The following is an 8668-nucleotide window of genomic DNA, read 5'->3' on the forward strand; positions in this document are numbered from 1 at the left end:
GCAAATATACAAGTTGTGAGTAAGTATAGGATATTAAGGGTTGAACCCACAGGAAAGATTTTCAATTACCGGTGATTTTCGAATTCCTTTATTAATTAGACTATCATAGTGCAAGAAATTAACTCTACACTATAAAAGTAATAAAAATAACCCTATAAAACTCTTAGAGGTATGGAATTCCTTATAACTCTTGCAAATGAAATTATCGATTAAGTGAATGCTATTATCTTGGCTAGTTATGGGGTTATTTCCTTATGTATGTGAAACCTACTCTCATAGTTAATCAACTATACTTGTAACTAAGCCATACCTACTCTCGTGATCATGAATTAATTACAAACTCATTTCTTCTATAAAATTACATGAAACAAGTCACTAAAGTCACAAAGATGCTCCTCTACTCTCGTGAGTGAACTCCCTGAGTTTATCACTTCCTGAACTAGTGTTAAATTTCAATTCTCATTGCACACTTAACACCTTAAGATTATCACAATTAATGACCGGTTAATCATGATTAGAAAAGCAAAAGTGGTAAATAACTTGCTCAAAATAATATCATCAAATAACCAAGTAAACTTTACTAACAAGATATAGCAAGTTCATCCATATTCTAAACATAAACTTTAACTGAACATAAAGAAAAACGAATCCAAACTTGTATTATAGTTAAACATAAATTCAAATATAAAAGTGAAAGTGATAGGAGAGAAGTCACCCTTGTCACATGAGTTTCAACTCTCCATCTTTGCTCCTCCAATTTCATCCAAATCTAACTACAAATATAAGAAGGGTAAACTATACTAACTACTCTATACTATCCTAACAAATGAACTAAGAAAATTCTAATGAATACTACATTTTTGTGGAGTTTCTCTAGCCTTCCAAAGTTTTTCAAAATGTTCCTCCAAGGCAATTTATAGAGGATTCAAGAACCAAATGAGTTGTTTCTAGTTGTCATTTTTTACTCTTGAAACTCCCATGAGTTGTTTCTCCAACTTTCCACACATTTCTTGATAAGACACATGCGAAATTGTTAGCTGGAATTGAGTTAGAAAAGTTGTGTGAAAGCAGGCAAGTTGATGAGCAAGTTGCAGAAAATAGAAGAGAATACGCGACCTCAAGCATACGCGGCTATTGGAGGTCGCGTTTTCACTTCGGCACCATTTTAACTGATATTTTTTTGATGATGGAGGCTGAATTAGCTCTTGTGCAAAACATGAAAGCTGTAATCCTTTGAGTTACTTTCCAATGCCTCAAGAATCATCCAATTTAGAGCTCTGTGAATCGAGATATGACCAAAACACTTTCGAATGGTCAGAGCTCTGTTTCAACTTTCGACAACAGAGTTTCACTTTTGTATTTCGACATTTTGACAATGAAAACAACTGAACTGGACTTCGATGTCTTCATACCAAATGTAGATCTATCTCTTAACTTCAAATTGGTATAAAAATCACCTTAATCCAATCATTTTAGATCAAGATATTGCCAAATACCACAAGATGTTAAAGCTGTAAAACTTGTGTTTCTTTAGAACTTAATTGCATTTCATCTCTTGCACTTCATATTCTCTTTTTATTTCTTTAAACCATCATCAATCATCCAATTCTCTTCTCAATTCATGTCATTTGATGATTGAATCATTGAACCCACAAAAACATGAAGTTTTCACTATTAAAATCCATAGAAATGCAATTTTTACCACTTTAACTACAAAATATATATTTTCACTAGAATCTTAGTTAATTAGATATAAAAGTGACTAAAACACACCAAAACTAACTGATAAAACACACTAAAAACATGTAAAAAATACACTTATCACATACATATTAATATGTCAATTAGCTAGTCTGATAGGTGGAAAAATGTATATCTTTAGCTCCATAAGTTTGGCAATAGTTCAACTAATCCCTACATCATGGTTTGAAATTAACAATTGTGTGAGCCCCTTTTTCATGTCAAGTTCGTTGTACTGCAATGAAAAGAATTAAAATCTATAGTATAGCTTTTAATTGCGTGCTTGAGAATATTCCAACTATCTGGTTTGGCTAACCGGAGATTTATAGCTTTGGCTCCACATGTAATGGTTTAGGGTAGTGATTAAATATAAACCATACAATAAATAATTGTGTGCGCTCCTTTTGCATGCCATGTATATGTACTGCATTAAAACGAAATAAGCCAGTACCATAGTTTTATAGCTTTAGCCCCACAGGCATGCACTAATTCACCAATTAATCCCTACTTTATCATTTCAAATAAGTTCATGGTAAAACTAGGGGTGGGCAAAAATACCGCAAATCCGAAAATTCGATATATCCGATCCGATTCGAAAATTAGGATATCCGATCCGTATTATTTGATCGAGTCAAAAGAGGGTCGGGTACCCAATTAGATATGGGATGGGTTAGGGTCATATAATTGAAAACTCGTAGGTACCCCACACACCCGCACACACACATATATATTTATTTATTTTTATACACATACTATAAAATATTATTTTTAGAGCTAAATAAGCAATTTCATTGAACGAATTACATTAAAAATATGGGAGACTATAGTTTGTTTATAAGATTCAGTTGTAGAGGTTATGAACTTATGTTTTTTAGAAAAGAGTTTAATTAATGTGGAATATATACTTGAAAAAAGGTGCCCCTTATTTCAAATTTTTATTGATTTTGAATTCTTTTAAATTTTTTCTTTTTCTTGTATTCTCTTCGCTTGTTTGTTTCTTGGTGGGAGACTTTTTTTGAGAAAAATCCTTTATTAAATCTTAGATGAATATGCAGAATATAAAATAAATTAGTATAAATCATTTTTTTAAAAAATATTAAATGATAAGCGGGATGGGACGGTCCCCGTTGATCCGACCCTATTTCAACGGTTACCCGATAATCGGATACTCGTTGATATGCGGGGCGGATAAGGGTAAAAGAAAGCTTGACCCACAAGATGTGGGTTGGATCCACAAAATGGTGAACAAGGTCGGTACCCGACTCGTTCCCACTCCTAGGTAAAACAATGAAATAAATAGCCATTAACATGGGTTTTTATTTTTAAATTAGAAATTAACATAGGTTTCATTTGCATATGCTGATATGCATATTTAATATTTCAACTAACTAGTTAATTTCCTGGATGGGAGAGATACAGTTTTAGCTCCTTAAGTTTGGCATTGGTTCTATAAATCTTTGCATAATGATTTTTAATAAATAATTATGATACTACATTCAAATGAATTAGACCAAGTGGGTAGTTTTTATTTGAGTACTTGATATTTAATTTCAACAAGCTATTTTGTCAGTAGGAGATTTAATTTATATATAACTTTAGCTCCATATTTTTTGGACTAGTTTCAATCAAAACTTTTCAAAATTTTAAGCCTATTTTGTAACTTTACTAAAGGTCACTCCCTCAACTATATCCGGCCCCACCACTGATTTGAATGCTTCCACCTTTATTTTTTTCCTTTCAAATGAAAAAAGTCTAGCTTTTCTTGTTTCCGAGTGTCGTTAATCCTTCCCTAGTGGCACAATTGTTCAAGAATGTGAGACAGGAACTAAAGTTGGATGATGTTTTGAAGATCATTTGCGTGATTCTCTTTTTAAATTCAAAGCTTTCATGAAACCATGCAATAATTTATATCCATGACTCCTGCAGATGTGGTTCAGGAGTGAAGACATCACTCTCATCTCCAGCATCCCTCTTAGTATTTTTGGCAGGAAAGACATGTTTTATTGGCAGTATAGCCAATCTGGAAGCTACACAGTAAAGACTGGCTATGCTGTCGCAAAAGGGACAGTTGCCAATATGAGGAGCAAAACGGCACATGAACCTGAGACGAGTTGGGAAATTAGGAAACATACGGTGTGGAAAAAACTATGGAGTTTGAATATCAAGCTGAAACTAAAACACTTCCTATGGAGATGCCTACAGAATGCCTTGCCTGCAAATGAAACACTTTTTAAGAGGATAGGAAAGGGAAGTAACATATGTTCCTGCTGTGGTGACAATGCTGAAACCATTGAACATATGTTATTCTTTTGCCCAACTGCCAAAGTGGTATGGAAGCTTGCTCCAGTGAAATGGGATGGGATTGCTGAACTACAAGGCAACTTTTGGAACTGGTGGGTTGCTGTGATGCATTCAGCAAAGGAGGCGCATGGCCTGGACAGAATCCAGCTTACGGTTAGCATTTTATGGCAAGTGTGGAAGGCTAGAAACAAAATGACCTTCCAAGCTGAGAGGGGGAATGCAAAACTGATTGTCGACAAAGCTCACAGTGAATGGCTTGAGTATGAAGCTTGCAATGAAACCAATGGAAGACCAGCTACACCAGCCGTGGACAATGGGCAATCACAACAGATATGGGAACCACCTAAAGAAGGGGTGATAAGGATAAACACGGATGCGGCACTCTCAGCTAAGATGGTCCGGACAGGCCTGGGGATCATTGCGCGGAATTGGCGTGGAAAGATAGTGAAAGCTAAAGGCATCGTGACCCGGAGGAGAGGAGTACCAGCAATCGAGGAAGCAATGGCAATAAGGAGTGCGTTGGAAATGGCCAAAAATGCAGGATGGACTACAATAGAGGTCCAATCTGATTGCAAATGTGTGGTAAGCCTAATCAACTCAAGCAATAGACTGGATTGTATGTTGCAAACGATCCTGGATGACATTGAAGATTTGAAGAAGAACTTTGACTGTTGTGTGTTTTTGTTTATTCCCAGGACTGCTAATACTTGTAGCCATGCTTTGGCTCAATTTGCAGTTAAGTCAGTTAGGATAATTGAATGGGAGGGATTATTCCCATCTTGGTTATCTGAACTAGCTAGGAAAGATATGGGGGTAGTTACCCCGTTTTGTAATTAACTCTTGTAATTTCAAGTGTTAATATATATAAAATTGGTATCGTTTGTCAAAAAAAAAAATATAGGATATGTAATTCAAATAAAATTTTCAATGCCTTTTTCCTATTAAAAAAACTTTGTTGCACCAGATCCTGCCACCTAGAGGTTGTAAGGAAATGAATTTGTTGCACCAGATCCATAGCAAAAGCCTTTGGTATAAATGAAAATAATTAAGTAAATCTCATGAGCAGAGGTATGTGTTTAATTAGTTGATCGCAATAAAATTAAAGGACTCATCAAGCAGCAGTATTATTGAGAATTTATTGCAATTGGTTTTAATTTCATATCGTACGTTCCTTGTTTGTTAATTGTGCTCCTGATTCATAAACATAAGTACACTAGTAATAGTTCACGTGGTTATATTAATCCAAATATAGTATCTCTTAGATATAAATTTTTAATTTTTTTGGTGAAATTTGATTGTTTACCTGATAACAGAATGTTTATAGTTTTAATTTTTAACTAATTATTGCTACAAAGACTATCTAATTATGAACTCTATGATCTATTAATTTTGAATTTACTTTGATTTTTGGAATTTATTTTGTGGCTTTTGGTAAATTATGGATTCAACTTTGATAAACAATTCTTAGGACGGTTATATTTCGCCAAAGTTGTTATATATTCGCAATATTTTATAATTAAATCATAATATTATTTTTAATATTGTAGAAAAGATAAAGTTAAATCGAAAATACATGTATACATGTCAAGTGTGAGCGAGTACATAAAATTCATAATTATTAGCAAAATAAAGACTAAAACCATAAAATCAATTTCTGAAGGGTATTAGAGTAAATAAATTGGCTTGTTAGATTTTGTTATTCTAATTATTTTCACCACACTCACCCTTCCTTTACCCCTTGGAAAGCTTGTTGACTAGCGGTAGTCTAGATGTGCCTTTTTTTTTTTACTTAAAAATAAAACCCATGGTTAAGTTTTTTATAAACTCAATGAATTGTAACAGTTGAAAAATTTTGTATCAACATTTTGAATGTTATTTTTTCATTGCTAAGACAAATGAAATGTAATTGTATAATTAGAAAGAATTAATTATTTAAGAATAAAATATATGAACCATGCTATTATCTAACTTTGCATGAACATTTAATTTTTGTACCTTATATTTTTGCAGCTGGACTTGCCAATTTTTTTTTTGAAAATTTGAATTGAATAATGTGAGATGCGTTGTTGAATTTGGATTATTTACATTTTTCTAAGTGTTAGTCAAGAGGCCAGTAAAGAATGTAAATGATTTATATAGCTTAATCATCTTAGATTGGCTATGTAGTTGTCAATTGGCATTTAATTGACAGAAATAGTTAGATTCTTTTGTTTTTGCTTTTCTTTCGGTATTTATTCAAATTGATAAAAAACACAAAATTACATATCTATGTCGTGATATTCATATCAAGATTTTCCAAATGAATGTGAGCTTTTCTTCTTATATATATTTCTTTTATTCCAAGAGCATCTATTAGTAATAGATATTAATAGATAGATAGATAGGTAGATAACCAATCTACCAATCTATCTACGAATATGAGCAATGAAAGAATCCGTCTCCAAGCGACTAACACCACCTCCCGTAACAGACCCCTTAATAGTTTTGCTCAATTCTTTAGCCCTTTGCCTCATCTCCTCTCCTTCTGCAGAATTCATCAATCTTCTCACAGCATTTTCAATAGTAACAGAAGTCACAGGTTCATCTCGCCGCGACCAGTCCCTTACTGGTAGGCCAATCTTCAGCAGCTTTTCCATCAGGACAGCGTTCCACGGCTGGTCAGAATGCATAGGCCATGCTGCCACTGGCACTCCCATGCTAATGCTTTCCATGCACGAGTTCCAGCCGCAATGACTCATGAAACCACCAGTTGATGGATGTGCAAGAATCTCCAACTGCGGTGCCCACTCCCTCACAACTATACCTCTCCCTTCAATGCTCTCTTCAAAGCCTTCAGGCAACTCAGCCCTTCTAACCTCCCCTTCAAAAATATCTCCTTTATCTGCATCCCTGAGTACCCATATGAACTTCTGCCGGCTTTTCTCCAATCCAATAGCGATCTCCTTGGCTTCTTCATCTGATAACGAAGTTGTTGAACCAAAAGAGACAAAAATGACAGTGTCCTGGGCTTGCTTGTCAAGCCACTCCAAGCAATAGTATCTCTTGTTGGAGTTTTTCATCCCAACTATTATTACAACTGGATTGAGGGGACCAACAGCCCATTGCTTGTCATTATCAATTCTACTGGTTTTTTTTAAGAGATCGAGGTAGGGACCCTCTATCTCTCTGCACGTATTCAGCAGGTATCCAGAGATAATTGGTTTGGAATCCAGTTGCAATTTTATAAATTCCATCATCTCTGGAGGCATGCAACCTTCATTGGACGGAAGATCTTTGAGTAGTTCGAGTAGTTCAGGCTCGGCGAGTCTAGGTTTCCCTTCTAGTTCCCAAATGAATGCGTAGCCATAGAAGGCCGAGAAGATACTAAAGCTGTAGGACTCCACATTGGAATCAAATGCGCATCCTGGATGACATATGGCATGGCAGAGTCATAAATAACTACCAATCTTTTTGTTTCTCTTGAAAGTTGCTCCAAAAGTGCATAAACTGGCTCGCGAAGTTTGATCGATGCATTAAACAATTGCACGAGTTGAACGGGGAATTTTGTCCGGGCGTTTGGATTGGGCGGAGGAGTTTCGTAACAAGGGATAGAAAATTCGTGAAAATTGATGTTAGAAATGACAAGAGGATCCCAACCTTGGACGCGAACCTTTGCCTGGCGGATATGGGTGGCCAGGCCAATGTAGTAAACGGGTATGTTATGGGAGGAAATGAGGCAGGAGAGATGGAGGAGTGGATTGAGATGGCCTTGTGCTGGAAGCGGAACCATGACCACAGTCACTGGAGTTTGTTGAATACTCCTAGTATTATGGCCTTGGTTTGGGTTTTGGCTTTGAACAAGGGCCATTTCCTCGGAAAGATTTGGGAACAGGTAGTTGTGGACAGCTCGTGACTTTCAGCTGGCTAAGATTTCTTTTGGTCTTTGTGGAGTCATGGTAGGATTTTTTTGGTCTTATAGAGATGAAAGATGAAAGCTAGGGACGTAGGATTCCAAGTTGAAGTAGGATATCTTTTTCCACTCCGGCCCTTGGGTTTGTGAATGGCATGCAAAGTTTGAATTTTGGATGGCAAAATTGAAAAGTTAATCCAATTATTCATATCAACATTCATTTTTGAATTTTTAAAGCAATTCAACCACATATGGGATCCTCTGTTTGGATCTTAGTGTTTTTCAAATACTATAAAATTTTTAAAAAGTACTCTAAAAGGTACTTTAAAAAGTATTTTAAATTTTTTTAATGTTTAAAAAATATTCAAAAATATATTTTAAAAACTCTACTACTCTTAAATATGACAAAATATTTTCTAAAAATATGCCAAAATATATCCTAAAAACTCTGCTACAATAAAATTTTTTAAAAATACCCCCCAAAAACAGCTAATCTTAGTTTCACTTACTAATACTACTAATGTGGCACATAACATTGTATGCATATTTAGGGGATGTTTGGTAAATGTTTGGATAGGAAAGTGGAACTACGTAGTTTTGCATTGTAGATTGTATGTAATAATTAGGCACGAAGACAAAAGTTTCAAACCAAGATTTAGAAGCTTTTTTCCAACTCTGTGCCTTAGACCAAAGACACGGATCAAGAGCCTCTGCAATCACCAATCGCAATTGTATGGT

The 8668-nt window shown here is 35.0% G+C and overlaps 1 pseudogene; it reads right to left on the minus strand.

Moving 5' to 3' along the window:
* Positions 1-6446: 6446 nt before the first annotated feature.
* On the minus strand, positions 6447-7888 carry LOC113691796 (zeatin O-xylosyltransferase-like; annotated as a pseudogene).
* Positions 7889-8668: the final 780 nt, after the last annotated feature.

This window comes from Coffea arabica, chromosome 6c, assembly GCF_036785885.1.
Source record: "Coffea arabica cultivar ET-39 chromosome 6c, Coffea Arabica ET-39 HiFi, whole genome shotgun sequence".
In the NCBI taxonomy this organism is placed as follows: Eukaryota; Viridiplantae; Streptophyta; class Magnoliopsida; order Gentianales; family Rubiaceae; genus Coffea; species Coffea arabica.